Source organism: Meleagris gallopavo, chromosome 6, assembly GCF_000146605.3.
Source record: "Meleagris gallopavo isolate NT-WF06-2002-E0010 breed Aviagen turkey brand Nicholas breeding stock chromosome 6, Turkey_5.1, whole genome shotgun sequence".
NCBI classification, from domain to species: domain Eukaryota; kingdom Metazoa; phylum Chordata; class Aves; order Galliformes; family Phasianidae; genus Meleagris; species Meleagris gallopavo.
The window spans coordinates 33,200,828-33,226,634 of record NC_015016.2 but is presented as its reverse complement, the minus strand read 5'-3'; the positions used below and the strand labels follow the sequence as shown (position 1 = coordinate 33,226,634).

The window sequence follows — 25,807 nt, the reverse complement described above, 5'->3', positions numbered from 1 at the left end:
ATAATCAGTATTCGTTACTTGGTAAAGCTTTTTCTTTTAGTTTGAAAGGTGTTATTGCTGGTGTTTCCCCCAGAAAAATTCCTTTCCTGGGGAAATCTGCAATTTTACAGTTCTGAATGATAAGATAATATTTATTATTTACACTTAAATACAGGCATGTGTTGTGTGAAGTGCTTATTTTCAAGAATTCCCACAGTATTTGAGAGCTTTTTGTGTTTTCCTTTCCGTAAGCAGTGAAGTTATAATGGGGTTAAAAGATCACAGTGATTCTGTGCTAAGGCATCTGCAAAAACTTTCTAGCAGAGCCTAATAAAGCCCTGCCCCATTTGTGACATACCAAATCACATTCTCCTTGCCTGGTCTGACAACCACAGCTCTTAAACAGCTGCTGGGGTAATTTGCATAAAGGAGATTGTAAATGTCTCATTGGAACGCATGCAGCGCAATCCACCCAAAAACCACTGCCTGAACACCAGGAAAAGAAGATTGTAGTCGTAAAAATTGTGGCTCTCATGATTTTAGATTATGGTCTCCACAGTCTTACAGCTTTTGCAAATACCAAGCTTTTGTTCAAAAAAAAAGTTTCATTTACCGATACAGAACAATACAACCAGATGCCATGTTGCTCTCTTGACTCAGTCTAACAGAAAATTGACTTCTGCAGAAAAGGTAGGTGTTGACCCCTCCTCAGCTTTTCACCCCAGTGATGAGTGAATTGATCCAATTTTAACTATTTATAATAAAACTGGTTAAAAAAAAATCTTTATGGTAGCAAAAGGGAAACAAAGGAAATGCAAAATAAAGTTAATTTAATAAGAGAATTCAATAAAGAGTAAACAATGCAGAAGTTGAACAATATGTTAATTGTCTGCCTGCATCTGCTATGTTTTATGATGCATATTTTAATAGAAATTAATATTAAAGCTGTGCATATTTTCGTGAAAATCAGAATTAAAAGAGATGTACAGGCAGAAGTAGGGATTTTATAACGTGGTAGAAATTGTCTTAATGCATTTCCTTAGTTTTATGGTGTAAGTTTAAATTGCAGCATTGAAGCATTGTTCTCTTTGTCTTGAAAGAACTAGAATAGAGTAGTTTGGCATGATGATGAAACTGTGTTGGTGTTATATACATAAGTATACAATAGGAAACCCATTAAGCTCCACAGAGCCAGTGTCTGCTTCTGTTAAAGCCACTAGTTCATTGATGTTGTATTCTCAACCAGAGCTCTGCCCAATTTCTAGTGCAAATTGAGACTTTTTGGGTGGTGTCTCCTCTTTTAGTACACTTCCTCCAGTCTCAGTTCGTGGAAACACATTTCATGCAGTTACACCAGTCTCAGTTGCATCACCATCATAAGTAGAAAATGACTAGTAGCAATAGAGTAAGTTGTCATTCTCCTTTTACTCCAGTTTTTAATCATCCAGGGTGCATAAGTTTATTAACACCCAAGTCACCTATATCTTCGCAATTAAAAGTTTACTTACTATCTCAGATTCCTATAATTAAAAGTTTTGTATATATCTATGCAATGACACAGTAGACAGCAATTGTTTCAATGCTGTTGAGTTTTAATATTCATTATAAACACTGAATTAGATTTTTATAGTCAAAAGGTTATACAGGAGGGATATGTTTAAAAAAACTAAGTGAACTCTTTTGCCTTGTGTAAATTCCAAGTGGTTTAGAAAAAGTTTACCAAATCACTTGAAAGATTTGACAAGTCTCTTTGTTTAGCAAGATATTTAAAGCAATGATAGTACATCAGTAGTGCAAGTTCAACATCGGTAGACATCTTGTCTGACTTCAACAATAAAAATGTATTTTAAAATAAACTTAACATTGGACATTATTAAGATTCACCATCAGTACCTCATTAATTTTTCTGAGATCCTACTACAATACATACTTTCATCACTTGGTTGGGATTATTGAAAAATGCAGGAAATATGTACCTGAAGATACATGCTTCATTTACTTAGACCGCTACGTACTCGTATTATACAGTTCATAATGATGTAACTGGCTGATGACATAGCAAAACAAGATGTGTAAATAGTAACAAAATCTTTACAGAAGTAAGTATTACGATTGAAGAAGTATGCAGCTTTCATGAGCACAAGCCTTTTTTCAGTTCTGAAGTATATCTACCATATTGAAAAGCCAGTTTTTAGATGAGGTTATTGCTCTGAGTTAAAGTAGTATCAGCTAATCAATCTGAAAAGTATTTGAATATAATACATCTCAAGTGTGAAGCTTGTAACAGGAAACAAATAAACTAATAAATAAAAGATAATGCTGCAAGGGTAGCCCACAACTGAAAAATTATTTTTAAATTCCTTGATCCAAGTTAGAGCTCTTGCTGAGTCAGCCTGCTTTGGGCAACAGAAGTTTGCTGAACTCTTCATGAACAGATCCTTTTCTGTATGAAAGTAAAATCCATAAATGATTGGTAACAGCAACCCTTTAAAAGCAGGCATGGAATCATATCTCTAAGACTATGGAATATTATCTGAGACAGTAAGAAAGTTGCTAATGATAGTTGGCAAGTGTTGTCACAGCCTGGTTTAGCTGACAGAGATAGATGCTACCCCTCAGAGTATGCATTCTACTTGTCACAGCCAACTAAATACTCAATAGCATAATTTCCTTCAAATAAAATATCACATCCCAAGCAATCAGGAGCAAGAATCCAGTAGAGAAGGTGTGCCTAGAGGAAATGTGGAAATTATCAAGATTCGGTGAGTTCAGCTGTAAGATTACCTCTTTGTTCCTATAAACTGAAGGAAACTGTCAGTCTGGCAGGTGGTTTCCAGTGCTAGATGTTGTGTTGTGTGGGATGATCCTTTGTTTAACAGACAAATGCATCTGGCTCCACTAGGACGGTTGTAGCACCAGGCATGTTTCTGGCTTCCTACCTTCCAGTTATGTTGTGCATCATTGTTTTGGAACATAAAAGAGCATGGTCAGATAAATTAGCCTTTAGATATAGCTATCCTTCAGCCCTTTCTTTTCATACCTTGACTTAGGGATCATTTATTGTGCTTCTGATCACATCCCGCCCTTCTGTCTGTGTCTCTTTTGAAACTCAGCAGCAGTCTGTTGAAGAGCTTACCTGCATTCATGGAAATCCTTCCTGTGAGCAGGCGTTCACCTCTACCCTATAAGATGGACGCTTCTCCTGTCTGCATTTGCCAATCACAGGAAAAAACAGAGGATTAGGATGTCAGGTCCATTTAATGCTGCCAAGAAACAATTCTGAAATGTCCCTTGTGTGCCTCTTTCAACATCATTGAGTAGTTGTAGCTTCAGGAAAAATGTTTCTCCTCAGAAATAAGTTAAAATATAGTTTTAAGGAAACATTTCAAAGGATAAAGAGAGCAACAGAGTTCAAATTAGCAAAATTTTGAGAAGTCTATTATTTCAACTGTGTAAATGCAGCAGATTTTCTGTTTCTGAAGCTGTGGACCATCATAGTAAAATAAGAGGCATTACTTTCAGAGCAGCATTCTTATATAGCCTCCTTCTGCATCAGATGCTAATTCAATAGTGCTTCCCGCTCTTTTTAATAAGGACTAACTTGTTGCATTCCAGCTGTGGACAAGTTTGAAGTTGTCTTTGATTGCAAACATTTTGATTTTGAGTGACCACATATTCTGGCCACAAAACAAAAGGACCATTAAAATAAGCATTGTTTTTAACAAACATTTTGTACTGTGAGAAGGCAGCTCATGAAATTGTAGCTTATGTACCTGTCAGTTCAGCTGACCAGAGTGTCAGCAACGCTGCCCCGCAGTCCCTCTGCTTCTAGTTATACATTTCAAGCGTGCAGTAATATGTAATTCATAGGTGTATAAAATCATAATGGAACATTTCATCATGTCTAAATAAGGATAGGTGCATGCTCTCTGAATGGTTAACCATTGAAAACATTCAAAACAAGGCATTTGACACTAATTTTACTGGTCAAATCCTCCTCTGAAAGAAGCCTGCCTTGACAAGCCATTTGCTAGAAGCCTTCTGCGGAGTGAGCCTGGCTTGATGGGTCGTCGCAAAAGCTACTTGACATTTGTCCCCAGTCAGACCTACGCCACATGAAAAATTTACTCAGGCGAGGGGCTCCCAGGAATAAACAGTTCTCTAGTGTTGCTCACAGGGGACTCAGCAAGGTGAGCGGAACTTCAACTTGTCACGGATGCACTGTTCTGACAAACATAAGTAGATGCTAATGGCTAAATCGTGACAGAATAAAGTCCCTCAACCATATGGCTAATTGCCACAACAATATCTTCAGTGTTATTAATCAAGTTTTCATAGTGTGCCATGATAATTGGAATAATTAGAAACAGCGTAGGCATTGCTTGCCTCCACCACACATACTGCAGACAGGGACGTGGAACAACCACAATTGCACTTTCTGTGCGGCGTTGTTTAATGCTTTCCTTTCCAGCAAATACTATAGTTAATTAATGAATTAGCAGTTTGCTACCAGAGTGTTTTACTGCTAGCAAGCCTTCCATAGGGTCACATAGATAGCTAAATGACACCACTAAGCCCCTTGTGCACCTCTTAAAAGATGCAGTGTTCCCAAATACATCTACACAACACCAGACACAGGTACTTTGTTTCACAAATATTGGAATTCTTACTCTTGTGGTAATACATAAAATTACTTGTTTGGAGCATGTATGAAAAGGATAAAATAACCTGAAATATGTTGTAGATTTTTTAACTGTTTACATGAAAGAAAGTGTTTGATAATGATACCATAAACTTAAAGGAAAAAGAATTTAGCAAATGTCGATATGCATGTATAAAATGAAAACTTATACTTTTTTTTTCTTAAGTGGGAAAAAACAAAACTCTGGTTTAGTTCTATATATATCTTAACATATCAAAATTGCTAGATGTAAACAGTTACACCAAGTATAAGTACCATACTCTTATTTGCCTTGATAATGGAATCAGGCTCCAACTTATATTCTGCCTTAAATCTAAATTTAAAAGTGTTGATTGTAATTCTTTTATTTATGTTAAGCAGCTAGATCAACATTTTTTATGCTGCCTCTTGGAATAGCCTCACGCAATTCTTACATTCAGAGATATGACAGCAGGGAAAAAATGCTTGGTGCATGCATCAACGTGTTGTTGACTGGTCGCTAAAACTGGCAGATTGATGATGATGACTCCCTTTGTTGGATATATGAAGGCATTTAGCTAGACTAATAGATTGAAATGGACTGCTTCATGTATGGCCTCTGAACAGTTTCATAATTTAGTTTTAGAGCATACAATAGATATAATATTGTATTCAGTAATGATATAAATCTTCTCTCCTCATTTCAAAAAATAAATAAATTTCTTCTCTGCAGTGGAAAGCCACCAAGAGATTTAGAAATGTTCTGTACTTAATTATAAAGAAATCTGCAGAAGTTCTCAATTTGGGTAGTAGGTGAGAATTCCGTCAATTTTAGGTGCATTTTTGAGTTTCAAAGGGAAAGAGTCTCTGAAATGTGTCTTACACCATGATGAGAATAAGAAGAAAATGTGATGTTATTGATTAGCTCCAAATGTGGAATTTCTAATAGAGTTGCTTCATCTACAGAGTTGCTATAAAGCTGGATGCTCCAGTCATTCATGAAAAATACCCAACAAAATTCTGGATACACAGCGATGATTTAAATAAGTAGAATTAGATGGAAAAAAAAACCTCTAGTGAATTGATAAACTGGTGGCGGTCAGAGGTATGTTGCCTTATCAACTTGAATACAACATGTTTTTATAGGCAGATAACTTCCAAAGAATTAAAATAAGTTTTATCTCCTGGAAGTTTTATTGTAATTTTTACTTAGCGTACCAGAAAAAAGTTCATCTGTTATAACATTGCAATGCAGAGTTACAGAAAGGTGATTCAGTTGTAGATTTCATTTTTTAATTGACAAAAAGGTATTTTATTTAATAATCCGAGAGGTAGAAAACAAAAACAGAAGCTTGATAGTCTTTTATCACTACATGCTTGTTTACTTTAAAATTATTGAAAAATTCTCCCTCTTTTTAAAATAGACAGTTTTTAGATGACTTCTTCTTCAAGTAGGTTCTACAGAGACAAATAATAACTCTGGAAGATTTAATATTATGAATCAATGAAACATTGTAGGATTTCTATTCTGAAGAGACTGTACAAAAGGATTCGTGTATCTTTTAAAGCTACTGCATGCATCTTGAATCAATGGATAAAGCTATTACCAAATTTATTTTATCATCTTAAGAACTGTGCTTCAATTACAACACTGAGAGTTGTTTTTCTAATATAATTTCTCCACTTTAAAACCAAATTTAATCATTGCTGTTTAAAGATGGAAAACTTGGGGGTTGGAGTTCCTAATTGCTAATAGCTGATATCAGTAGGAACTTCACTAATTTAGAAGTGCCTCTTTTGTTTCAATAGCTTTATTGCAGCAAATAGTGTTTAAAATCATTCACCTGTAATTATTTTTGTTAAAAAAAGAAAATGTTTTTGCTACTCTGCAGTGATTTTCCAAACAAATTGTACATGTATCATTAGTATTTAGTGCTGTAGGTTTGAATTACACAGATACAAGAGCAATAAGAATTCAGTAGTCACATCTTCATGTTCTTACATTTTTTTTCTTCTGAATGCATATTAGTCATTAAATTATGTCTTTATCAGAGATGAAGTCCCAATGTCCTTGCACTTAATATTTTGTCACTGACTTCAAAAATTTTTTTTTATTGCAGATAATTGGTCAGTAAATTGTTACATCCCAGTAATTTGATGTGATGTCTTTAGTGCTTATACAAACATAGGTGTTGAGTATGTGAAATACTGAAATTGTTTTACGTTGGATTTAGGAAAAATGGAAAAGAAACTAAGCAGTGTTCTCTCTTCCCACTGCAAAGAGTTCTGTTAAATACTACCTTAATGCATATCATCCATTTTTCTCTCTGAGGAAGTGGATAACTTGTTTCTGTTTTTCCTTTTCTCAACACTCAAGTTGTGAAAAGTGTTTCTTTTAGCTGTTTCTGAAGTTTCTAGTGTTATGGAAAGCCCATTGCAGACTTCTCTCTGATACTAATCAAAACATTTTTAAAATCAGTTAACAAGCTAATGAGAAAGTTTATTTTTACTCTTCTGTTCCACTGACCTTCAGTCTGGTAGTATCTAAAAACAAATAGCCTCTTAAACTGTGGAAAGAACTGTCTGTAACCTAACCAACACCATATAGCAAGCTAAAACCGATAGAGGTTAGAACTGATAAAAGCAGTCGTGTTCTTAAAATGTATTGTTGCATAATTACTATTACAAATAAATTTAGACTCAAGCTTTACCAGAAATTGACCGCTATAAATTTTATGTGGGAACCATCAACAAAATCTGAAAATAAAACTACCTCTTTAAAAACAGTTTGAATATGCAAAGAAACAAGAACCGTTCTAGAGAAAAAAAAAAAAAAGAAAGTTGTCCATTTAATAAAGAGAAGGTGAGCCATTTTATATATAAGCTAAAGGCTTGTTTGAGTCAGTCATATTTACTGGAGCTTTAGACCAAGATCAGTCAAATACATTTCAAAATCATGACAGCAACCCAAGATTTTAAAGTTCGTTATTCTGAATTCCTACCTTTATCAAACAATCACTGAAACAAAATTATATTATATATATATCCAGAATTTTGGAGTAACATGCAACCAAGATTCAAGTGTAGCAATTAACCAGATATCTGAGTTTCTCCGGTGGTTTACTAGTAATTGTGGGGGTTTTATTTTTGCTTATGGGGTCACTGGGGCCTAGTGGGGAGCGGCTGGCTGCTTATGACAATCTTTTGGTGTATATTATGCATACATTTTTGCTGTACGATTTTGTATATTACTAGTCTAATACTGCTCAGGAAAAGACTGAAAATAGTTGTATTAGAGAGGTAATGTACATAAAGATGAGAGAGCCATGCTGCTGGCATAATTCTTACTAGGATTGTTTTGTTTAGTGTTAGTTCTTTCCATTTATACTGTTTCCATTTAGTCAGTTACCACTCAGTAACTGTGGGTTAGGATCATTCAGCAGAAGTTTAAAATCTGCAATACATTTCAGTGAGTACAGTCCTTGATACTTTTCTTTGTAAAAATGTTTGCTTTTAAGCAAGTTCCTTCTCACTGAGGCATTATTGGAGAATGACATGACACTTGACATGGAGAACCATACACTTTGGGATGGCTGTGTGAAGGGGCAAAATGCATCATTCTTGTCATCATTAAGTGGATTCCCAAACAGCAAAATGGGACTTTCATCATTCATAATGGTACAGCAGGCTGGAACTGCATAAAAGAGGAAAACCATAGCACAAACACGAAGGGAGATTGGCATATCTCTGTCAGGGGCACTACGATGGCAGGTGATACTCCAGGAGGTGGCTGCAAGTTGGCAGCAGCCATCTGTGACAGCAGCAAAGAAAGTCTGCAGCCAAGGGCAGCACTGGTGGCTAAACAGGTCACCTAAAGTTAGTTACGTACTGGAACAGAAAGCTACCCAAAGCAGGCTAGTAGGTTCAGTATTTTTATCGTAATGTATTTCTAGCAGTTTTAAGCATTACTGCTTAAAGATACAATGGCATATTTTTCATTAAGTGCATCCCTGAGAGTCCGTTACAATTGTTCTGACTTAAGACAGCAGTAAGGGCTTTTGCCAAGAAGGGCAAATCACAAGAGGGAGATCATTATTAGAATCTCCCTTTTTTAAAGGAAAAAGTTTCTTTAATAAGGAAATGCTTAGTGTCTTCCAAAACCAGATTGAATTTTTCTTAAATGTGAGACTCAATAATCTTTGCTACTAGCATGAAAGAAACCAAATTGCAAACAGTCAAAGTAACAATTCAGTGCTCATGCCAAGTAAAGAAGTTTAATTTGAAGAATATGGTAGTCTTTGTTTGATGGAGTAATTCATATAAACTTATTGCAGGATATGTAGAACAGCAGGAATTTTTAATAGGACAAATCAAAAGTATTTTTGCAGTGGAAAGAAAGCACCAAAGTATTCTATGTGCAGTATTCTTGTTCATCACTGAGCTTACATTTGATTAGATTTATATTGACAAAGAGTTGTTTATTATCATTATTAATTTTAAATACTTATTTTCTGACAGAAAAACCTATGGTAGAGATAGAAACGTGTAATTTTGGAAATATCTAGTTTTATTTCTATTTGTTCTGGTTTTAGTATAGGTAGACGTAGTACATGAGAAACTTCTGAAAATGTGTGGTATGGTGACTTTCTTGACATAACTTCTTACACCAGTGTTTTGGCTATAGTGGGATTTTGTATGGTAATGAAACTGAATTTTAGTAGGGCTTTGTTTATTTTAGAAATATTTCTTTGTTAATGCTACACTTAGTATCTCTGCTGTTCTGTCATCTGTACTCCTTAAGAGCTTCCCATGCTCCATGAGCAGTACTGCCCTTGCAACCAGACTCTTGTAGGAAGGATTCCCAGTTAAAAACAAAAGTTACGTGTCTCCTTTGCTGCCTTTTTGTATTGTTTGAAGGGTTTATTAATCTCTTTAGGACATTCTGTATAAGATCCTTCAACTGTGTAAAACCAAAGGAGTCTTAATAGCAGTGAACGGTGTAACAGGTGTAGGCTAAAGTGTTTCCTGTTGTCCTGGTTGGTCCTCTCTGTGACATTAAAAGAAAGGAAGCCACCTGACATCCTCAAAACTTCACCTTCTGATTGAACTCACCCCCCTTCCTTTGGGCTCACATTGGCAACCAGCAAACCAGGGACCATTTCTGGTACTGAATGTGCTCTGTTGAGGGCACTTTTGCTGCGCAATTGTAGCTATGATTGCTGTTCTCATCCATACAGGCATACCCAGCCTCACTGCAGCAGCGGAGGCCCTGTGGCAGGAGGTGGTCAGCCTGTTGCTAACAGCCTGCCCAGCATCCCACACAGGAGCCCCCAGGTGAGACATGCAGGTGTCTGACCACAGGGCGCAGGCACTGGTTCTGCCCAGAGTGGTATTCACTGCTTGGCACTGAATTAAATTCTTGATTCACCATAGAGCATTAAATTCTTTAGAATGTTGTTGCTCCTCATCCTTTTTCCGTATCTTATTTTTATAAAAGCAGATCACAGCCAAAGTCTGTGCTGCTACTCTTTCTCCTAAATTATTGACCATGACTTTACATAGTAAATTGTGATGGCTACAAATGTTTGCTTGAACATAATTTATAGCGGAGCTTAAAGAGACAGAGCCTACATGTAATTCTCTCAGTCAGTAAACAACTGATGTTAATTTTGGCATTTCTCAGCTTTTGAGTGCTTAGTTTTGATAAGATGGTGTTCTTTTCAATACTTGATCCATTGAATTAATTTTCTTATTTAAAGAAAGCAGCAAAACTTGTACTGAAAATGAAGACTTCCTGCAAAATCCTACTGACCCTATCCTTCTCCAGAGGACTTTCCCTAGTGAGCCCTGTAGGCAATGGAAACCAGATTGCAGTATCCTCCTGCAGTGCAGCATTGAGTGGTGCCAGCCATGGCAGGGGATGGCGCTGCAGGGGACAGCACACACCGCCATTTCCTACACAGGGCACTGGGGTGAGGAGGGGGGAGGGTGAATTCTGCACAGGCATGGCAGTGGTGTGGGTTAGGAAGAGAACATGCTTGTGGAAACCTGCATTCTACTGTGCTTGGATCAACCAGAAGTCATCAAATGTGGGCATTTTATTTTTTTTTTAGTACACACCACAAAAGGAAATACCAGAGACTTTATTACTTTCAGTTCAGATATTAACAAACTGTTTGGGGAAAAAAAAAAAATTAGAAAGGATAGAATTATTTTTTTTACCTTGTTCTAATGAGAAGTATTAATGAATTAAAAAAATCAAGCCATGAGTAGAGGCTTGGGTTGTGAATTGTACTGTATACTAAATTTAACAAAAGCGTATCTGACTGAAAACAGACTTTTACAGTAGAAATTTTTAGGCAACTTATTGACAAATTGTGGTTTCTGCACAAAATCATTCATAAGTATCTGCAGAATGGACGTGGAGCAGCTGCAGGGTGTGCTCCATGTCCCAGGCCATGCCTGGCCTCTCCTGGCATGGTGGTTTATCAGACTCCTGCTGATTTCCTAGTGCTGTTTTGTCCTTATAAACACTACTAAGCTCTCTGCAATGCTTCATGTGGAACCATTTCTTACTTATTATTTTTAAGAATTCTCTCCAAAAAGACAGAGAAGGTAACCAGCTACATATATGCAACAGTAAAGCTGTCTGTAGTTAAAATAAGTTAATTTTATCAATGCTTCGAGAACAGTCTGATAAGTCCCAGTCAGTATGGTTGTGATTTTAGTTAAAACTGGTAAAGCTGGATCATTGCCTTATTTAATGGCTTTACTAGAGCACAGTTTTCTCCTGCTTTCTCTGTATGTAAGGCCATTAATGAGTCATTATCTATTGCCAGCAATTACTGATGTCTTGAGAATATTGTTTTAATTGTATAGAAATTAAAAGTAGAAGATACAGTTACATATGCTACAGTGTAGGTGGTAGTACCTTGCTATATTATGGCTTTAAAGAATCTGTGCTTTTGCAGATTTTAATGGCTAAGGGTGCCTGGTAAAATATGAATTATTGTATGATAGCACACGATAAAAGATATACTATTGTGATCCTCACAGTCTGCAGGTGTAACAGATGTAAGGCAAGATTAACAGGACAGAACAATAATTAAACCACAGACAGCCATCTCAGAAAAAAAAAAAAAAAGCTTTTCGTGTCCAATGCAATTATTAAGTGTTTCTGAAATTCTCTGCAAACATTTGTAAAAGCAATAGAAATGTGTTCATTTGAAAGACAGCTTTTCAGTACGGACACTTACTTTAAGGAATTAAGAACCTTTTTTCAGAATATAAAAGCTGACTGAAGTCCTGTGACAGCATGGTTCATAAGCAATACAGTCCTTGGTTTATTGATGCTAAGAGCTAAACACTGCTAAAGAAAATGAGAGAGCAATTAGTATATATGCATTTAGAACAGTATGAGTTGCATACTCCCTTTAGGACAGGAGCATTCAAATAATTAACGATAATATTATGGTTGCAAAAGGAAGTCCAGTTGTTCTTCGGCAGCCTACATCTGTGAAACATGATACCTCTGGGGACTGAGAATTAATTTTCCCAGGAGAAAGTGTAAAAGCAGGAGAAAAAAAGAATGGCTTCTGCTTGAGCAGAATAAACCTGCATCTACAAACGATTAACACTGCATAATGAAGTAGTAAAGAAGCAAAAGAGATTTCTAATAAAAGACTAATAACAAATCCCATTACACCGTGGTGTATTTTTTCCCTTGAAGTGTATGGTTAGCAAAGCTTCTGCATGAGATCTGGGTAGTTGCAGGCAAAGTCAGCTAGAATGCTTCAAGCTTAGATCTAATTCTGTTCCTAACAGTTTGTTTAAGATTAAAGTTGTGGTTTAACGGGTGGGAGGGGTTGTTAATGCAAGCAATAGGCTTCACACAGAGTTTGGGTAATGTTTGTGTCACTGTAGGGTAATAGTCTCCTGTGGGCTAGACACTGTAGGGTAACATGCTGCTATGTGGTAAAGTCCCCTAGCTAGAGTTGACATGGTATTAAATGTACACAGGTCACTCCAAAAGTAATGCCTCTATTTATTCCCATGGAAAATGCAGCAGACACAAAGAGTACAATAGCACTGTTTGATAGAACTAATTCTCAGCTACAGCCATGCATGGAGGCATTCAGTTCCTCACCGTTGCTTCATACACACTTCCATGTCAGACACTGTTCTGTCACACTGCCCCTCTGCTGCCATCTGTTGCACAGCAACAAAATGCAAGGGAATATTGGTGGGAAGATTCAATCTCTACTGCCATACTACCAACATCCTCTGATGTTGTGGGCCAACGTGATTCAATAAGATGCATTACTTTCAGAGCAACCCTCGTAATTGATAAGCCCTGCATTTTGTTAACTGGTCTTCTGACTTTGCATTCTGCAGCCTGAAAATATGTCCTTCAGGGGAAAGGGTTTGATCAGAGAAGCAAATACCAGAGTTTCGATTTTGTTGTAGCTAATATTGTGGCTGTTATAATTACTATGCTAAAAGAAGTTACAAGACCTTAAAATGTGAATGTTTGATGTAAAAATAATAAGAATTAAAGAAGACTTTTTTTTGAAATCGCTTATTTTCAATTTTAAAAGGGAACATTCTTGCTGGGAATAATACTTTGTGCAGTGATCTCTATATCTATAACATGGACATTTTTATGGGTTATATATACAGTTCCTGTGGCAGAGAATACAATAGTTTGAATGAATAAAACTTCAATTAACAAAACAGTAGCTTTCAATCTCTGTTGAGAGTACAGATTGCCACTCACCTGACATGTTGAAATCCATTTGTGCAGCAGTGAACTTTTATTACCAGAATAAAAAAAATAAAATAAATTAAAAAATAAAAATAATAAAAATAAAAATAAATCCCATACATGCCTTAAAACAACAAGTTCTGGTACAAAAGTGGTTAAACACAAATCCTTACAATTGAAACTAATCTTCATGAAATTTCCAGTTGCCTTTTTGGAAAGTTTTGTGAATTTTATAGAATGACTCAATTTGCTTAGCAGAAATTCACAATCAGTCTTTTTTTGTCACTGTGTAAACAGATTCTGCATGAGTAGTAATTTGCATATCCCAGCTATGAACGTAATTCATTATTTTTAAGTCCGTTTTATAATAATTATTCTAGGATTGATGTACTAACTCCTTCTCAGCTTTTACAGTTGCGACCTTAGATAATTCTTGCTAGCTAAAAAGATACCAAAGTAGTGGTTCTGTTTTGGAATAGGAAAGGGAAGTGCTCTGTCTCGAGGTCAGCAAGTAGGTCAGTGTAAGGGCCAGAACTGCGTATGGGAAAGCTTGAGAAATTTTCTTCCTCAATCTTCTAGTCTCAAGCAAATGTTCCTTTAATAAGACAGATTTTCGCTTTTTTCTATGTATGAAAACAGCAGAGGTATGATCAGGAGTAAATGCTGTAGTCTACTTGCAGATTATCACGAAATCTGGTAAAGATTTAAATGATGTTTAGTCAAAAAAGAATCTGTAGCATATTTTTCATGGATCTGCAAACACTGCTTTCAAAAGCAGGGAAGAAGGCTCTTCAGAGCAAGTGTGGCCTGATCCATTTTCACTGCTGTTTGTCATCCGCCTTCAACTGGCTCTCACTTGCTGGAGCTTTTCAGGGCTTTTAGAAACCGCTGGCTTCACCCAGCTTCCCTGTTACAGGCCATTCTTACATAACATGGTCTCACTTCCATCTTCAATGAGTATCACATCAATTGCTCAAAAATACAGTATGTAGGATTGGTGTGATATTTCTTTTAAGGTTGACCCATGTAATAGTAATCAGTAAACCACTACAGTCAGAAATGTATTGCTTCCTCTAACGTAAATACAATAACATTTCCAAAAAGACAGTTAAGTAAGTATTCTCATAGACCTTCCAAATTTGCAAAATTTGCTGGTAAAGCACTTTGTATTGTAGTTGATCCTGTGGTATATATACTGCCTTCCCAATATTTCTCAAAATGGAAGGGTGCAACTCACGTCTTTTCTTTTTTTCAGGCGGTGGGTAAGGCTCCTCTTTGGACGTGAATTCCCACTCCAGGACCTTCTTGTTGTCTGGGACGCTCTATTTGCGGACAGTATCACCCTGAATTTAGTTGACTACATTTTTGTAGCCATGTTGTTATATATTAGAGATGCCTGTGAGTATCACTTTTCTCATGATCTTTTAAGAGTAACAACCTCTTTTTCGCAGAGGGCAGAAAAAGAGGGCTCAAGAAATGCTAAATTTCACTGTGATTTTTTTAACAAACTGAAAATCCTTTTACATGCCACGAGAGGAGCCGTTTGTTTTCAGATGCAGTCTGCTGTATTTACGAAACAAATTGTACCTGAGAGTTAAATGCAGGTTTGTTTTCTGAATAGTTCTGTGTTTTTCTATGGAGTTGCAGACTGTATATGCGGGAAGTGACTCAGGTATGTATAGAGCTCCACCTTCTGACAAAGCGGATGAATTGAGTAAAGCCTCTGATGCTGGAGATGCATCTTTTGCTGTTCTGTGAAAATGCATGACAATGACTCATAATTTTACAGGTTATGTCTTGAAGGAAATCTGCGTGCAAAGATGAGTAACAATTACAAAATACTTGTATTTTATGCAAGAGTGGTGTCTTTAAAAAACTGATTATTTCATTTTGTTCTATTTCATTATACATGAAATTATGTGCTAAGGTGAGTTCTTAAAGGCTGCTGATGAGCAAAAAATATGTGAAGTTGGGTTAAAGGAAAAAATGTCAAAAATGTCACTAGTGTACGTAACTGTGAATGGGAGGAAGAAGATATGTTATTTAAAAGATTTTTACTTATGTCTCATCATATTTTGCAGAAAATTCTATGTATGAGTTTGCCGCAGCAAAGTATGTGTTTTGCAGTCAGATGCATGTCTGTCATTAAATATGTGAATTCTTTAGCATGCTGTTCAGTGTTAATTATATACAATCTGTAAATTTTAGCTTCTAACAAGGTCACATATTTGACACAATTTTGTATTCTAGGACACATAAAGTTTTCAGCTTCTGTGGTTCCTATTTTAGGGTCCAATCTTGAAAATATAACATGCATTTACTTTACACATACTGTCATTTCATTGCCTGCCATAGAACTTCATGTGGGTTTTTTTGTTGCTTTTTAATAAACATTTAGCATATAGAGCTGCCTTACATTTCTCTAAAAGAAGTGGATGTTTAATTCAGCAAAGAGATTTCAAAACAAATAGTTCTGTTTCAGGATTATCTAATTCCAAATCATTATGGTCTGAAATTTCAGTCTGGTTTATGCAGTAAACTGAAATAATCCTTAAAATTTTGGTATAGTTATATGGTGCAGATACATATAAAAATATTTCTTAATGTCAGCATTTTATTTTGTGCCATCTTTTCTCTTTAAAAACACTTTAGAAATATATTTGTAAGCACTCTGTCTCTCCTAGGGGAGAGAAGATTGTTTTGGAGTTGTTTTGCTTTGTCGTGCTGACACGGTATGAGGTAACTAAAAAAGTAAGCAAAAAATGTATTATAGGCATCTGTATGAAATCAATCTCCCTCTTTTCTCTGAAATCCCAGCTTTAATAAATAAACTGGTAAGTGACTTTAACATTGAGTACATTTGCTTGGATGGTAGGCAAAGATATCTCATCAGGACAGCTAATATTAAGTATGTTTCTTTCCATGGTTGGATTTAATCAGTTACTCTAAGCATAGTAGGATAGGGAAACAAAATATCCCATCAGAAGTGTTGTAAAGTTGAATATATTGTTAACTTCAAACTCAGAGATTTCTTGATTTTATAAAAGTCAACTTTCCTTAGCTATCTGTAAAAGATTTTTGTTTCTGTTTTTCGTCTTATTTATATTAATATTTGAGCTGAGGTGGAGTTCAAAGTTTTGTTGTAACATTTTTAAAAACATTCTCAAATAAGTTTCTAAAAACTTCATTTGCTGAAAGGAAATGTTAGCTCAAAATCCACCATGATATTGATCTTCTATGAATAAACCATCTGGAAACTTTCAATTTAAAAACATTGAAACAATGAAAATAACAATGTAAATCTTAAGAAATTATGTTTCGCAAAATATCAAACATAAGCAATAATAATAATAAATTACTGAAAGCATTTGAGAGTTTAAAAGTGATGTAGATGCTTTTATACCAGCACATTCGGGACTGGGGAAGGAGTAGCTGGTTTAGGAATTGCTGGATCTTTTTTGGTTTTCTTATTGTATTGACAAGGACGTGGTTTTAAGAAAGTAGCTTATCTGCTGTATATTTCTTTTTATTATTATTGTATTTTAAAATTCTGTTACACAAGTTATGTATTATTTAATGAGAGTGTAACGTTTTGATTGCTTGATTACTGTGCATACACAAAACATAGTTGAAATGACTTGATTGTTTTAAAGACTGCCGATACGTAGTGATGTATACAGCCATTCTGTAAACAGCTCTGTTCAGTTTAACGTCTGAATCCAGGCAGAGCTTTATTCTTCCAGTGGTAATCCTCACAAACCAAGTGTACAGTCATGTACCAAACTACTGGTGAGTTTTACTAAATTATTTTCTGAATTGTTTGGAAGAAGAAGTCTTGGGGAAAAAAAAAAAGAAAAAAAAAAACTATTGTTTAAAAATCTGTCAAATCTAAACCATGAGTGTGTTACTAGTTTTTCACTGATATGAACTGAACGTGACCAGTTGTTCATGAAATCAGAATGGAAGGGTGCAAAGAATGTGTATGTATTTTATATACTTACCTTCCCTTCAAAAGGATAAAAATGAACACACACCTGGAGAGCCTGTCTATGTTTTGTGTATTATTTGCTATTATTACATGGGGACCTCATTTTGACTAATGAGTGTTTGATTAAGTATACTTTTATCAAGTTCCCATTTGATAAGACTAGTTATGAGCATTATTAGCATAAACTTTTTCTTACCTAAAAGCACCCTGAATATTTTAAGAGAAATAAAGGAACCATAGCCTCTTCTTAGAGGAGTTGATTTGTTATTTTTGTTATAGTGCAAGATGTTCGCATAATCTATGTTTAACTCAATTTAGGGCTACTAAATAGAACATAGCAATGCGTGAAGCAGCAGGGGAAAGTAGTCACACCATTCCTGGGTTAGGAAGTCATCTTCATAGAGGATTGGCAGCATCAGATGTGAAACTCGGAACAAATGACAGGTGGCAGGAAATTAGGGCTTGACTGAGGACAAGTACAGTTAGTTTTCCACTTTTTTGACTGATGCTTGCATCCAGTAATGGTTATTGGACCAATAGAGAAAAGTCAGTCTTGTATAAAGCAGAAGATAAAGCAACTTACTGTTCCTCTGGGCACTGCATAGCAAATATTAATCAAAAGGCAATAAGGTTGCTTTCTCTATCACAGGAGTTTCTCTGCTGCTTTCCTTAGAAATACCAATCACATTCTTCTCTGGCAAAGTGATAACTGGTTTTCACGGTAAGAGTTGAATCCAGATGTGACTCTTGCAAAGATGATGACTGAAGGCACAGAGTGGCAAGCATCAAGCCTATATGACAAAGCAGTAGATGGTCTTTCACCCTGTGCAGTAGCACCATCCAGCTACTGCTGAGACAGGAGAAATTGGTGCTGTAGAGTCTTTCTCCAGAAACTTCATCCTGGGTTTGATTCTCGGAAATCCTTTTAACTCTTCATTTACAGAAAAGAATAAGGTTGTGTTTTTTATCTTCTATTTTCTGCATCATTTTTAAGAACGTTGCCACTTCTTTAATAATATCAAACGTCCTTAAAAGCCAAAGATAGTTCACTCTTGAAACGAAGAAGGATACCAATAGGTGTTTCAGCAAAGTAATCCCTTTAACCCAATATTATCCAGCAAATAGAGCACTAGCAATGATGTTCTCTTCTGTAACAACAAATGAAAAAGGGAGAGCTGAATGTATGAGAAAATCCCTAACGATAAAATAGAAGTTAGCAGGCCTTCCTCATTAAGGTCTGAGTTTTTTAAACATATCAGTGGTGGCAAGGATTCATTTTAAAACTGAACTTTTAGGGAGCATAGGGGACTAAGTTCGTGACATAAAAGTTGGTGGTTTTTTTTAATTGTTCAATTGTTTCTCTATTCTACAATTCAAAAAATTAATAGAGTAAGTGCCTTCTGTTTGAAAATATCAGTTTTTGTCAGGGTTCAAGTCTGCACCATTAAAAGAAATCAGATTTTTTAATATTTAATTTTTTCTGTATCAGTGAGACAACAAATAACTCTTCCAGGACAAAGAAAGGAAGAATAATTTTAATCAATTTTCCATTGCAAAATAGAACACGTACTGACATGCTCAAAACAGAAATGTGTTGGTTTTAATACCTATCATTTATAAAAGTATGCATAATTTGCTATCCATTGTCAGTATTTTTATTTGCTTTGGTAAAAAGGTATAATCATAACTGTAGTACAGTATCTGAAATTTGATTTACACAGGAGAATTGGATTGGTTGTGTAATATGTGTTACTGGTATTATGCTCCTCTGAAAGATCTCTGACTGAGACCATTGTATTGTGTTCATTATGCCAGCTCTGTGACTTCAAGAAGAAAAAAAACAGGTACCTGAATATGAACAAGAAAAACAAAGGATAGGAAAAGAACAGGCAGAACAGATAAAGAATGAGTAGGATAAGTGAGTGCTTTACAAATGAAAGCAGATGTATGAAATTACAAGCTGTCGGATCAGCAACGGAAATGAAGATGATAAAGTGGTTCCCTACACAGATTATAATTATTCATTTTGCCCAGTCCTGCATCTTTCCCCCGTAATCCTCTTGTTGAGGGAGGAAAGGTACGGGAGGATATGAGGCTTATTCACATGAAAGAAAAAAAATGTAAAGCGTTTAAATCTCTCTGTCCACAGAACAATCATTTATTTTGCCTTTTACTGATTCAAAATAAGTCTATGTTTGCAGGATCTTTTCTGGTGTGGAAGCCTGATTAGAAGTATTTCTTGTTACAACTAAAGTTCTCAGAATAGTAGTTTGTTAAAAATTTCATTATAATTATTAGCGTTTGAGTTTGTCTTTATATTGCATAGTACAAGCACCAGTAACAGGCATTGCTTTGACAGCTGTGGCAGATGGATTGCCTGGATTTAGATGGTGCAAAAGAAATGAAGTAGTTTACACAGACCTGCCTGAAAAGATGTCGTTAATAATTGCGCTCATAATGAGATTGATTTGGGAAAAAAAAAGAAAAAGAAAGAAACAGAAGATGACAGTGACAAGCGAAGAACCATATAGAATATACCTAGCTTCATATAAAATCAACTTCCTAAAAATTTCCAAATAAATAAAAAATTCTACTTAAAGTTAACAATGTATTTTCATTCTAAATATTACTGAAATGCAAATCTAACCTTTTCCCTTTGTACTTAACATTCCATAAAAAGTTTTTTGATTTACTAGAAAACAGGGAGTTGTTTACCTCAGTTTATATTTGCATATGAATGTGTGATTACATGTGTGAGTGCATATATCTGTCTATGTGCATAAGAATACTATAAGAGATATTTCAGCAAAGAATTGTCAGAATGGGGAAAAGTTATCATATAAGCAGAACTGGAAGTCAAGTTTACCTCACATATTAACACCTTTGGATAATAACATCCGCAAGTGAGTGGTTGAAAAGCCAATGTCCACTTTGGGTTTTGTACCTCCACTGACAGTATTTCCCCCACCTCCAGTGGCTCTGGCTGAGTTTCTGTGCACACCTTACATTTAGGTATCTAAATTTAGGCACCTAATTCTGGAAGTGAATCCTAATATAAAGGTTTATGAAATACAGTCAATGGTAGATTTAATGATAATGCAGTTTTTTTACCCTAATGATATTGGATCAAGTGTAGTCAAAGGGCGTGGTAATACAGTATTGTCTTTTAGTCTGAGCTCTGCTTGAATTCTGAGAGTCTTTGTGTGGGAAAAGGCAGCTACATTTGAACTGTCTTGAACTTACAGGAAATAACATAGTAATATTTTGCTTTTTTTCACTTTCATTGTAGTGATATCAAGTAATTACCAGACCTGTTTGGGACTTCTGATGCATTATCCTCCCATAGGAGATGTTCACTCCCTTATCCTAAGAGCACTTTTCCTTCGAGATCCAAAGGTGAGAGGCTGGATCTGTAAACATGGGAAATGAATCTCTATAATAGAATGTTCTGAATGCTATGACATTAATAACAACTTTGATAGGTAGACTATAGTTTCAAGTTTCTTTATCCTTGACAAGCTGAAGAAAAGGGCTGATAAACAAGAATGAAATAAAGTTTCTTTACTCTTAAAAGAATTCTGTCCTATAAATGCACTAAACTACAGAAGCTCAGGTAAGTGCAGATGTTTATTCACAGACATATTTCATCACAAAGTATACTTTTGAGGGAAACTAGTATTTTATATATTAACCCTAGTAACTAAAATCTTTTTCTTGAGATATCTACTGATGAATCACTATTAATCCTTAAAACACTGCCCACGTACAATATATAATATTTTACATGATGACTTTCAATTAAAAATGAGTAGTATCTATTGTTAACAACCTGAAAAGATTCACAGAAATAAAAAATATAAATTTATAAATTTGAAGTTTGTGATACACTCAATTATATTAGAAAATTCGTTAATTACTTGCTGATTTAGAAGAGCATGTATATATATATGGTTATTATACATGTTCAGTATTCACAATATAGTAGATAAAGTGTCTGATGCAAAGCTGCATTTGATATTCTTTTCAATATTCAGATTTTTGGCAGACAGCAGAATTTGTGCTGGTTTTGAACTGTCTTTGAGCACGTCCCATTAGTAAGCTGCCAGTGTAAAGTTTGATTCCCCTCATCTCCTGATTCAAGTCACCTTTGAAAGTGGAAAATTCAGCACTTCTGCACTCTAACTGTTTTCTGCAAAATTTCATTCAATACCAATGTTTACACTTTTGTGGATTAAGAAAAAAATTGTCTCTTTGTTTCTGTATCAGTTTTTTGCAGAAATCAGCTTTCTTTACAGCTGCTTTCTTTACAGCTGTTTTCTTCGTTCCTCTCGGGCACAAAGATTTCTTTCATTATGAGAAGTATATCATCTTTTAAGTGTGTAAGAAAGTTTTTAATGTTAGATCTCAAGAATTTTTCTTAAGATTTAGGCAGCAGTCTGTGAAATCAAACTGCCAGCATTTATTTAAGTACTCTATGAGTAAAACAAGACAGAACTATTTTTTAAAGGAAAGACATAGAGGGTGGGAAATTGTGCTGAGATACTGTGCTCAATCCATACGTAATCTGTTGTTTAACAAAGGAATATGTTAAAAGAAAGAAAAATTACTAATTATTCAACTGTCTTCCAAAGTATCCTAGGCAGTATACAAACTATACAACCAGCAAAATGAACCAAAGCAAGCCGCCAGTATCCTATGAAAGAAGTTTGATCACTGTTCTGCTTCTCACTCTCTTGTCTGAAGCAGAGTGAAACTGTCAGGCTCATAAGGCCCTGGTGTCCTAATAATTCACATTCTCAGATGCGCCTAAAATCACTTTCAGAGAAATGATGGGTGTAGGACCTTATATTGTGTCTTTCAGATAGTTCTCCCTTCAGTCAGGTGAATAAGCCCTTAACACTCTTTTGTGCAAATGTTCCTCCTTTCTGAGCTCTACTTAGCTGTTTGGGAAATACTCTAAAGATTAGAAAGCTAGGATTTCCACAGAATAGAGAGCCCAAAGGAATTCATAGCTCATTTTACATTGGGTTTTTGAGTTGAGACTATATTAACAAGTTTGGACTTCCTTTAATAAGGAAGGAAGGTTTTCTATTCAAAAGGATTTCTCTAAATGAAAAATTACCTCCTGGTCAGAGAAGGAAGTATATTTCCAATGCAGTAACAAGTACCTGTTTTTTTTTAATCTTTCTCAAGATGTAATTTAAAGTTTCACTTATGTGTCTCTAAGCATATGCTGGTTTAACCCAACATATTTCTGAAATGGGAGTCTGTCTACTGTGGCTTGTTATACTTTTTGGTCCAAGAACTACTTATAAACATTTTCCCAGTCTGTCAAAATTTTTCATTAGAGAGAATGAAAGGGAAGACTCAACAAGACATCATGGGTGCTGCAGGAGTTAAAAATCAGTACACAGATTATGTACCAGTGTAAGTGGGAAAATTAGAATACCTTTTTTTTGTTTTCCGCATGACGATAATTCAGTTTGCCTTTATTCCCTGAGCAGATAAAAGTAGATTGGAAAAAAAAGACAAGGAGATTTTAGTCAGTAGTGTAACTTGTAAGTGATGATTAGCAAATTCATTGCTTAATGATTTTTCTTCCTCCTTTGATGTTTTCCTGTGCATTTCTCCATCAACATCTTCTAGCTTCTAATGGGAAATTACATTTAGTTTGGTGCAATTTCCATCTTTTGAGCCAGAGCTGAATTGTTCTATATTGTATTTCTTCCAGGATTTTGCTTGGTTTTTAATGTGTGAAGTGGGATATTGTTGCATAGTCCAGTGGCTTATTTCATTATTTGTTGAACATAACAAGTATGTTAAGTGTCATTCCAAATATCTGAGGCAAGTTTGCTCTCTGCGCCTTGGAGCTTTGATTCGCAGCTAGGCAGGAAATGCTGTAGAGAAATCATGGATAGGTGCAAACAGCAATCTGCCTTTTAAAGGTTTGTTAGTAAATGTTATCTTTGGGTGATGGCACAAACATAAAACAGAGGTTTTTGAGAAGTAATTCTCTTATAGGTTGTGAAGTAGTTAATGTGGACTACCTCATATGGCCTTCCTGTCCATAGCTTCTGATTCTGGAGATATTCAGAGATTGCTCCTCTGATACCATCCGTTATTTCTGCTTCTGTTTTCTTCATCTGTCATAACAGATATCTTCACCTTACTTATTTGCCTTGTAGATTATCAGGAAAGGTTAAATATGGCTTGATGGACCCAGCATTTTTTGTTTGCTGCATTGCACTGCAGACCTCACTAGGAGAAAACCTAATTATCACAAGAAAACGAGACTATTTTTTTTCTTACAGATGAACAAATAACATTTCCTGACCTTCTGTGGAATCAAACTTCAGCAGAAATCTTAGCAAAATCCAGTAATAACAGTAGTATGAAAAGTCTTGTACTTGCCCTTATAGCAGCTCTTGGCAGCAGCTCTGCTTTTGTCTTAGTGGACCCTGGTTGGCAGTTGGACTAGGAGGACATTTCCAATTCTACATCCCCAATATATTCCAATGCCATTGAAAGGAAATACAGAGTTCTATAATAGCTGGAACCAAGTAAACACACCTGTCTCTGATAGGTGGGCTGAAAGATACTGATTTTATAGCTTTGAGTATGGGTCAGTGTACAACAACTGAATTTAATCTCAATTAATGAAAATCTCAAATCAGCATTGTTGTCTTCAGATAGGGTGATATTGTTAACCTCCTTAGCAGAGTGTTTGTTTCACATCTCTGCTTTTTGAACAGGTCATTACCTCAATTATTTATAGGAAAGTTAGTTCTGGGAAATTACAGTCCTTTCAAATCTTAAAGTAGAGCTCCTCATGAAAGAATGGGATTTTGTAACTATGCTTATGTGAAAGCTAGGTTTTTTCTGAAGGTGTGTATCTCTGTATTTAATATTCCACCATATATTTTCAATTTTTTTCACACATCTAAACCATTGAGTACTGTTAATTTTCAAAGCAAAATCTGCAAAATTAAGAAGTAGATATACAGAGATAGGGCAGCAGAAAAATATAAAGTGATTAAAAAACGTAGTTCTAACTAAAGTTGTTCAAATAAAAAAAAAAATTAAAAAACCCAATTAGAAACAAAAGTCATAGAAAATGTGAACATATTGTGTTCCTTAAATAACCAGATGTTCTTTCCTTCCTGAAGGCAGCCAGGGCTAGGAATAAAAGGTTTAAAACTATTGTTTTAAGTTAACTGTGAATTTTGCAAATCTGTTTTCACCCTTTAGCAAATAAAATTCTAATACAGCAACATAAGCAAAGTAATTTTCATCTTTGGGTGTGCTTATTTCTATGTTGTTCTGTGTTGAAGCGTTAACCTTATCACAATGACTTATTACAAATCTAAAGCACGACATAGAATATTTTCATTTCACATTACATACTAAGAGCCTGACAACCATCCTTTGTCTCAAAGTGTACTGTATTCGTAGCATTTTGTCAAATATGTTTGCTTTCAGATGTTTTAACATAGTGAATTACACTGTCAAACAAGCTTGTTAGGAGTTTTATTCAGTGGAGACACTGCTTATCATAAGCCATTGATTTTAAAAAGAGAAAAAGAAAGGGGCTGTACTTGGTCAGTGGAAAATGTTACTTATGCTAATAATAATATTATTATTATTGCTGCTGCTATTTTTTCAACATTGTATTTTGAGGTATTTGCTGACATTGAAAAAGGTGACAGAAATTTTAGAGACTGTTAAATTCTAAGTAAATCCATGACATTTAAAATAAGTTGTATTACCTCATCATGACTGAAGTTACAGGGACTGACAGAAAACTTAAGCAACAATTTATGGTCATGAGCACCCTATAATGATCAGTCAGAGAAATTTACATTCCAGTTTTTAACACTTTTCAAAATCTGAGCAGTAAATGACAAGAGGGAAACATATTACTGGAATTTTGAACTGAACTCTTTCTTTGTACATGAATTTTCAGCTGAATTTTCTTCTTAAGTAGCTGCCACCGTCTCAGAGTTTTCTCCAAGCTAGTTTCATGTGCCTGAAAGGCTGTTGAGTTTCACTTTCTTCTTCTTCAGATGGATCCTTTTCTATACACTCATTAACTGAGGTGCTGCTGCAGAGCTGCAACTGGCCTTTGAAAGCTGCCGTTATGTCAGTGTTGTTTGTTTCACTGTTTGTGGCAGGAGAAAAACAGGTTTGGGGTTGTTTTGTTTGTTTGTTAGCATTGTCTATGCAATCTGGCATTAATTACCTCTCTTTAATGACCAGATTTCAGCCAATCAGAAGTTAGAATCTGGCAGGTTTTGGACATTAGCAGCTCATTAATTCGTAACAACTCAGAAAGGTACTGCATGGGGTGGTTAGTCCATTTTGTCAGAAGAGTACCAAAAGAAGAAGGGAGGGCTGAACAAATGATTTATTTTCCCTT

General features: G+C 35.4%; 1 long non-coding RNA gene across 1 annotated transcript; it reads left to right on the top strand.

Moving 5' to 3' along the window:
* Nucleotides 1–447: 447 nt before the first annotated feature.
* LOC104911501 lies at nt 448–20,787 on the top strand. The gene is made up of 3 exons (XR_793950.3): nt 448–669; nt 14,659–14,801; nt 20,681–20,787. It is a non-coding gene; the product is annotated as an uncharacterized LOC104911501 (long non-coding RNA).
* Nucleotides 20,788–25,807: the final 5,020 nt, after the last annotated feature.